Source organism: Carcharhinus amblyrhynchos, unplaced genomic scaffold (assembly GCF_965287045.1).
Source record: "Carcharhinus amblyrhynchos unplaced genomic scaffold, sCarAmb.v2.hapA chromosome_201, whole genome shotgun sequence".
NCBI classification, from domain to species: domain Eukaryota; kingdom Metazoa; phylum Chordata; class Chondrichthyes; order Carcharhiniformes; family Carcharhinidae; genus Carcharhinus; species Carcharhinus amblyrhynchos.
In genome coordinates this window covers 167,501-175,000 of record NW_027649941.1, presented here as the reverse complement: position 1 = coordinate 175,000, position 7,500 = coordinate 167,501, and the positions used below count along the sequence as shown (strand labels likewise).

The window sequence follows — 7,500 nt, the reverse complement described above, 5'->3', positions numbered from 1 at the left end:
CCGTCCTCCTCACGCCTGGTGCTCGGCCTCATGCGGGGTACGACGGTGGCTTTGCCCCCTCCTTGCGAACATTACGTCCGCAGTCCAACGCTGCTGCGGGTTCGGGTGCTTTCCTTGGAGCGGTGCCGCCGTGAGTAAGCGTGCCGCCACTGTGTGACCCGCAGGGAGATGTTCTGGTGTAGTCAGGGGCCATTTTGTCTCCCACCGCGGTGAAGCTTTGGCCGGTTTGTGTCACCTAATACTGATGTTAAGGGTACCTACTTCATGCTCACCACCTCACCGGCTCCCGCGAGTCGAGGGTGGGTGCGAGGTTTAAAGACTCGTTGTCCGCCTGTCGGTGGTGTCCTGTGGTCTTGCAGCGGTGACCTCAGCATTCGTGAGCTCGTGCCTGTCCCGTGCTGCTGCACGGCTTGCACCCGACTCAGAAGTCTGCTGTTGCACTGGTCTCGACCCTCTATGCCACTTCGTGACACCGGAGACTCCAGAGAACTCTGCCTCTGGCTGTTGTGGCGTGTGACTGGCGTGTGTCGGGCTCCGGCCCTTCGGAAACACGCTGGCACTCGCTGCCCTCGGGCGCCCAGTGCGAGTGGAGACCCCACATTCTTGTCGGTTATTGCCCGGCGGCGGGCAAAGGCGGTCTCGAAAAACCAAGGCCGGTGGACGCCTGGTAGGGGACCAGGCAGGAGAGCTTGACGGGGAGGGTCGTCCCCGGGGCTGCTCGTCCCTTACCAAGGCTGATGCACATCCCACGCGGGTGGGATCCGACACTTTCGCCGTACCCGTCGAACGGGCCTGGTCAGGCACGTCTCGGCACGATCAGCCGCGGCAGGGCAAAGTCGATCTCGGTCCCTCTCGGTTTCAAGCTGTTGCCTGGGGCTCCAGCGCCGAGGGGCAAGCACACGGTCGTTTTGCACGGCGGCAGTTCCAGGTTGCCACGCACGTACGCGATGCCTTCGTTGCTGGAAGTGCTTCGCCACTGGTGTTCACACGGCGCTCTCCCCTCCGTGGGGGTGTCTTTGCCAGCGTCTGCGAGGATGGGGCTCACAGTTTTCGTCACTAAGGTCCGGCCTTGCCTGTTTGGTTACGATGGTATCCTTTCCGTGCATGCTGCTCGGCGGTTTGGATGACAGGGGCAGACACGCGGTGGGAGATGGTGGTGGTGACAGCCACGCACTCACACCCCTTCTGTTGACCGGTCCACTCCTCACCGTTCTAGCTGCACGTTCAGGTGCCTCGGAGCCAGCAGCAGACCGTTCCGCCGACGGGGCCACGCCTACGCTGGACGTCTGCCTAGCCCCTCTAGCCGTGTGTGATCCTTTGGCGTCTGCACCCATCCTCAGCCAGGCAGGCGGGGTGTGTGAGCTTCTCTGGGCTGCCCCACCGTGTTCCACGACCGTCCCTGCGTGCCTGTTGCTGGGACCGTCCTCCTCATGCCTGATGCACGGCTTTTGCGGGCTTGACGTGTGTTGACCTTGCCACCGCCATTCAGCATTACGACCGCAGTTTGTAAGGAAGAGAGAGGCTGCGGCGCTCGGGTGCTTGTCTGGAGGCTTGTCGACGGGACCACGGCGAACGGCCACTGTGATCCGCAGGGAGAGGTTCTGGTGCAGTCAGGGGCCAGTTTGTCTCCCACCGTGGTGAAGCTTTGGTCGCTCTATGTCCGTTCTCTCTTCAGGGTATTTGAGGGGTACCTACTTCATGCTCACCACCTCACCGGCTCCCGCGGGTCGAGGGTGGGTGCGAGGTTTAAAGACTCGTTGTCCGTAGGTTGGTCCGGTCTCCTGCGGTCTTGTACCAGTGTCCTCAGCATTCGCGAGCTCGTGCCTGTCCGTGCTGCTGCACGGCTTGCACCCGACTCAAAAGTCTGCTGCCGCCTGGTCCTGACTCTCTAGGCCACCGACCGACGGTGACACCAGAGTACTCTGCCTCTGGCTGTTGCGGGGCGTGACGGCGTGTGTCGGGCTCCGGCCCTACACCCACACGCCGGCACTCTCTGCCCTCGAGCGCCCCGATAGTTTTGAGACCCCACATTGCTTGTCGGTTATTGCCCGGCGGCGGGCAAAGGCGGTCTCATCTCTTAAATGCCAGGCCGGTGGACGCCTGGTAGGGGACCAGGCAGGAGAGCTTGATGGGGAGGGTCGTCCCCGGGGCTGCTCGTCCCTTACCAAGGCTGATGCACATCCCACGCGGGTGGGATCCGACACTTTCGCCGTACCCGTCGAACGGGCCTGGTCAGGCACGTCTCGGCACGATCAGCCGCGGCAGGGCAAAGTCGATCTCGGTCCCTCTCGGTTTCAAGCTGTTGCCTGGGGCTCCAGCGCCGAGGGGCAAGCACACGGTCGTTTTGCACGGCGGCAGTTCCAGGTTGCCACGCACGTACGCGATGCCTTCGTTGCTGGAAGTGCTTCGCCACTGGTGTTCACACGGCGCTCTCCCCTCCGTGGGGGTGTCTTTGCCAGCGTCTGCGAGGATGGGGCTCACAGTTTTCGTCACTAAGGTCCGGCCTTGCCTGTTTGGTTACGATGGTATCCTTTCCGTGCATGCTGCTCGGCGGTTTGGATGACAGGGGCAGACACGCGGTGGGAGATGGTGGTGGTGACAGCCACGCACTCACACCCCTTCTGTTGACCGGTCCACTCCTCACCGTTCTAGCTGCACGTTCAGGTGCCTCGGAGCCAGCAGCAGACCGTTCCGCCGACGGGGCCACGCCTACGCTGGACGTCTGCCTAGCCCCTCTAGCCGTGTGTGATCCTTTGGCGTCTGCACCCATCCTCAGCCAGGCAGGCGGGGTGTGTGAGCTTCTCTGGGCTGCCCCACCGTGTTCCACGACCGTCCCTGCGTGCCTGTTGCTGGGACCGTCCTCCTCATGCCTGATGCACGGCTTTTGCGGGCTTGACGTGTGTTGACCTTGCCACCGCCATTCAGCATTACGACCGCAGTTTGTAAGGAAGAGAGAGGCTGCGGCGCTCGGGTGCTTGTCTGGAGGCTTGTCGACGGGACCACGGCGAACGGCCACTGTGATCCGCAGGGAGAGGTTCTGGTGCAGTCAGGGGCCAGTTTGTCTCCCACCGCGGTGAAGCTTTGGTCGCTCTATGTCCGTTCTCTCTTCAGGGTATTTGAGGGGTACCTACTTCATGCTCACCACCTCACCGGCTCCCGCGAGTCGAGGGTGGGTGCGAGGTTTAAAGACTCGTTGTCCGTAGGTCGGTCCGGTCTCCTGCGGTCTTGTACCAGTGTCCTCAGCATTCGCGAGCTCGTGCCTGTCCGTGCTGCTGCACGGCTTGCACCCGACTCAAAAGTCTGCTGCCGCCTGGTCCTGACTCTCTAGGCCACCGACCGACGGTGACACCAGAGTACTCTGCCTCTGGCTGTTGCGGGGCGTGACGGCGTGTGTCGGGCTCCGGCCCTACACCCACACGCCGGCACTCTCTGCCCTCGAGCGCCCCGATAGTTTTGAGACCCCACATTCCTTGTCGGTTATTGCCCGGCGGCGGGCAAAGGCGGTCTCATCTCTTAAATGCCAGGCCGGTGGACTCCTGGTAGGGGACCAGGCAGGAGAGCTTGACGGGGAGGGTCGTCCCCGGGGCTGCTCGTCCCTTACCAAGGCTGATGCACATCCCACGCGGGTGGGATCCGACACTTTCGCCGTACCCGTCGAACGGGCCTGGTCAGGCACGTCTCGGCACGATCAGCCGCGGCAGGGCAAAGTCGATCTCGGTCCCTCTCGGTTTCAAGCTGTTGCCTGGGGCTCCAGCGCCGAGGGGCAAGCACACGGTCGTTTTGCACGGCGGCAGTTCCGGGTTGCCACGCACGTACGCGACGCCTTCGCTGCTGGAAGTGCTTCGCCACTGGTGTTCACACGGCGTTCTCCCCTCCGTGGGGGTGTCTTTGCCAGCGTCTGCGAGGATGGGGCTCACAGTTTTCGTCACTAAGGTCCGGCCTTGCCTGTTGTGTTACGACGGTATCCTTTCCGTGCATGCTGCTCGGCGGTTTGGATGACAGGGGCAGACACGCGGTGGGAGATGGTGGTGGTGACAGCCACGCACTCACACCCGTTCTGTTGACCGGTCCACTCCTCACCGTTCTAGCTGCACGTTCAGGTGCCTCGGAGCCAGCAGCAGACCGTTCCGCCGACGGGGCCACGCCTACGCTGGACGTCTGCCTAGCCCCTCTAGCCGTGTGTGATCCTTTGGCGTCTGCACCCATCCTCAGCCAGGCAGGCGGGGTGTGTGAGCTTCTCTGGGCTGCCCCACCGTGTTCCACGACCGTCCCTGCGTGCCTGTTGCTGGGACCGTCCTCCTCATGCCTGATGCACGGCTTTTGCGGGCTGACGTGTGTTGACCTTGCCACCGCCATTCAGCATTACGACCGCAGTTTGTAAGGAAGAGAGCGGCTGCGGCGCTCGGGTGCTTGTCTGGAGGCTTGTCGACGGGACCACGGCGAACGGCCACTGTGATCCGCAGGGAGAGGTTCTGGTGCAGTCAGGGGCCAGTTTGTCTCCCACCGTGGTGAAGCTTTGGTCGCTCTATGTCCGTTCTCTCTTCAGGGTATTTGAGGGGTACCTACTTCATGCTCACCACCTCACCGGCTCCCGCGGGTCGAGGGTGGGTGCGAGGTTTAAAGACTCGTTGTCCGTAGGTCGGTCCGGTCTCCTGCGGTCTTGTACCAGTGTCCTCAGCATTCGCGAGCTCGTGCCTGTCCGTGCTGCTGCACGGCTTGCACCCGACTCAAAAGTCTGCTGCCGCCTGGTCCTGACTCTCTAGGCCACCGACCGACGGTGACACCAGAGTACTCTGCCTCTGGCTGTTGCGGGGCGTGACGGCGTGTGTCGGGCTCCGGCCCTACACCCACACGCCGGCACTCTCTGCCCTCGAGCGCCCCGATAGTTTTGAGACCCCACATTCCTTGTCGGTTATTGCCCGGCGGCGGGCAAAGGCGGTCTCATCTCACAATGCCGGACGGGGTGAAGCCTGCTGAGGGGCCAGGCAGGAGAGCCTGACGGGGTGGGTCGTCCCCGGGGCTGCTCGTCCCTTACGCAGGCTGATGCTCAACCCACGCGGGTGGGGTTCGGTATTGTTGCTCTGTTCGTTCGAAAAGGCCTGGTCACACACGTCTTTGAACGATCAGCCGGTGCAGGGCAAAGTCGATCTCGGTCCTTCTCGGTTTCAAGCTGGTGCCCGGGCGTCAGCGCCGAGGGGCAAGCACACGGTCGTTTTGCACGGCGGCAGTACCAGGTTGCAACGCACGTACGCGATGCCTTCGCTGCTGGAAGTGCTTCGCCACTGGTGTTCACACGGCGCTCTCCCCTCCGTGGGGGTGTCTTTGCCAGCGTCTGCGAGGATGGGGCTCACAGTATTCGTCACTAAGGTCCGGCCTTGCCTGTTTGGTTACGACGGTATCCTTTCCGTGCATGCTGCTCGGCGGTTTGGATGACAGGGGCAGACACGCGGTGGGAGATGGTGGTGGTGACAGCCACGCACTCACACCCCTTCTGTTGACCGGTCCACTCCTCACCGTTCTAGCTGCACGTTCAGGTGCCTCGGAGCCAGCAGCAGACCGTTCCGCCGACGGGGCCACGCCTACGCTGGATGTCTGCCTAGCCCCCCTCTAGCCGTGTGTGATCCTTTGGCGTCTGCACTCTCCCTCAGCCAGGCAGGCGGGGTGTGTGAGCTTCTCTGGGCTGCCCCACCGTGTTCCACGGCCGTCCCTGCGTGCCTGTTGCTGGGACCGTCCTCCTCATGCCTGATGCACGGCTTTTGCGGGCTGACGTGTGATGAGCTTGCCACCGCCATTCAGCATTTGACGCTGTGCTCCCGAATAGCTGCGGCTTCTGCGTCTGGCGGCTTGACGACGGACAGGGAACGCCACTGCGTGATTCCGCGGAGAGGTTCTGGTGTAGTCAGGGGCCAGTTTGTCTCCGTCCATGCGGCCGCTTTGGTTATTTAATTGGGTAGGTACCTACTTCATGCTCACCACCTGACCGGCTCCCGTGAGTCGAGGGTGGGTGCGAGGTTTAAAGACTCGTTGTCGTCAGCGGTGCGATCTCCTGCGGTCGTGTGCGAGTGTCGTCAGCATTCGCGAGCTGGTGCCTGTCCGTGCTCAGCACGCTGTGGTCGTCCTGCCGCTTCCCCCTTCCCCAATCCGCTGAGGTTGGGGCGTGCGGGGTCGGCATGCGCCCATAGCAACAGTGCTGTGCTCCACGGCTTGCACCCGACTCGGTCTGCTGCGGCATCTCCTGGACTCTTGAGACCAAGCCGTTACGTGACACCAGTGTACTCTGCCACTGGTCGTTGCGGGCGTGGAGGCCGTTTGACGTGTTTCGGCCCGTCACTCGACACCGTCCACGTTTGCCTTCGAGCGCCTACCATTATGTTGAAACTCCATATCCGTTTGATTATCGCTCGAGGGCGAGTGTCTCTGGGCACTCGCCATGGGACGCGCCAGGATGGGGCTCTCTACCGTCACGTTGGCGGGGGAGCGTTTTGCGCGGTCCAGGGACGGACAAAGGCTGTCAGTCACCGAACGGTGACCTGTCACGCTGTCCGAACCGAAACCCGATACAACGCTTAGCGGTGGATCACTCGGCTCGTGCGTCGATGAAGAACGCAGCTAGCTGCGAGAACTAATGTGAATTGCAGGACACATTGATCATCGACACTTTGAACGCACTTTGCGGCCCCGGGTTCCTCCCGGGGCTACGTCTGTCTGAGGGTCGCTTGTCAATCAATCGCACTTCGCTGGCCTCCGGGCGGCGTCGAGCGCGGCTGGGGTGTCGCAGAGGCGCCGTCCTCTCTGTCCCCCTAAGTGCAGACTCAGAGCAATCCGCGTCGGAGAGATCGACCTCTGGGTGCCGACGTTCACACGTAGGCACCGCCCGCTCCCTCACTGGCCCAGCCTCCTCGGGGTCGCCGGCACGGCTGTCATCGGGTTGTCGGAAAGAGAACGTGACTGCCACGCTGCCGGGGACCGTGTGTGCCTTCCCTTCGGCTTGGGCCAGGGTCGAATCTCTTGTCGATTTGTGGCATCCTCCTCCACGGGAAGGATCCGCAGTGTTGGAACGGTTCGGGTGCTCCGGCACTAAAGAGTGTGTGAGAAAGAGAAGTGGAGCGACTGTCTGCTGGTGGTCCTCTGACTTTGCCTGGTTGCGGTCCTTGCTGGTTTGCCTGAAGGTGGTTGGCCCCCTGGCTGTGTTCAGTGCCGTCTGGTGGAGGACGTGCAGCTTGACGCGTGTGTGAGGCTTCATGCCTGGATCCGTGCTGTTGTCTGGTTGTGCCTTTCATTCCCCGGGTGCTCGAAGTGCCCGTGGGTGCTTGCAGTGTCTCGCCTCTTAGGACTCCGTGGCGGTTAGGGACGTTGCTTGTGTTGCGCTGGAGCCTGGTCTCCTTCCACACTCCGCAGCCCCACCCTCTCCTGCCCTTGTGTTTCCCGGGCGGTGTGCCTGCCTGCACCTGCGTTCAGCTGGACTGAACGGGGTTTCTGAACTGTTGCAGCCGACTCGGC

The 7,500-nt window shown here is 62.7% G+C and overlaps 1 non-coding gene across 1 annotated transcript; it reads left to right on the top strand.

The window, feature by feature from the left end:
* Positions 1–6,561: 6,561 nt before the first annotated feature.
* LOC145338863 (5.8S ribosomal RNA) lies at positions 6,562–6,715 on the top strand. The gene has a single exon (XR_013885913.1). It is a non-coding gene; the product is annotated as a 5.8S ribosomal RNA (ribosomal RNA).
* The last annotated feature ends 785 nt before the right edge of the window (positions 6,716–7,500 follow it).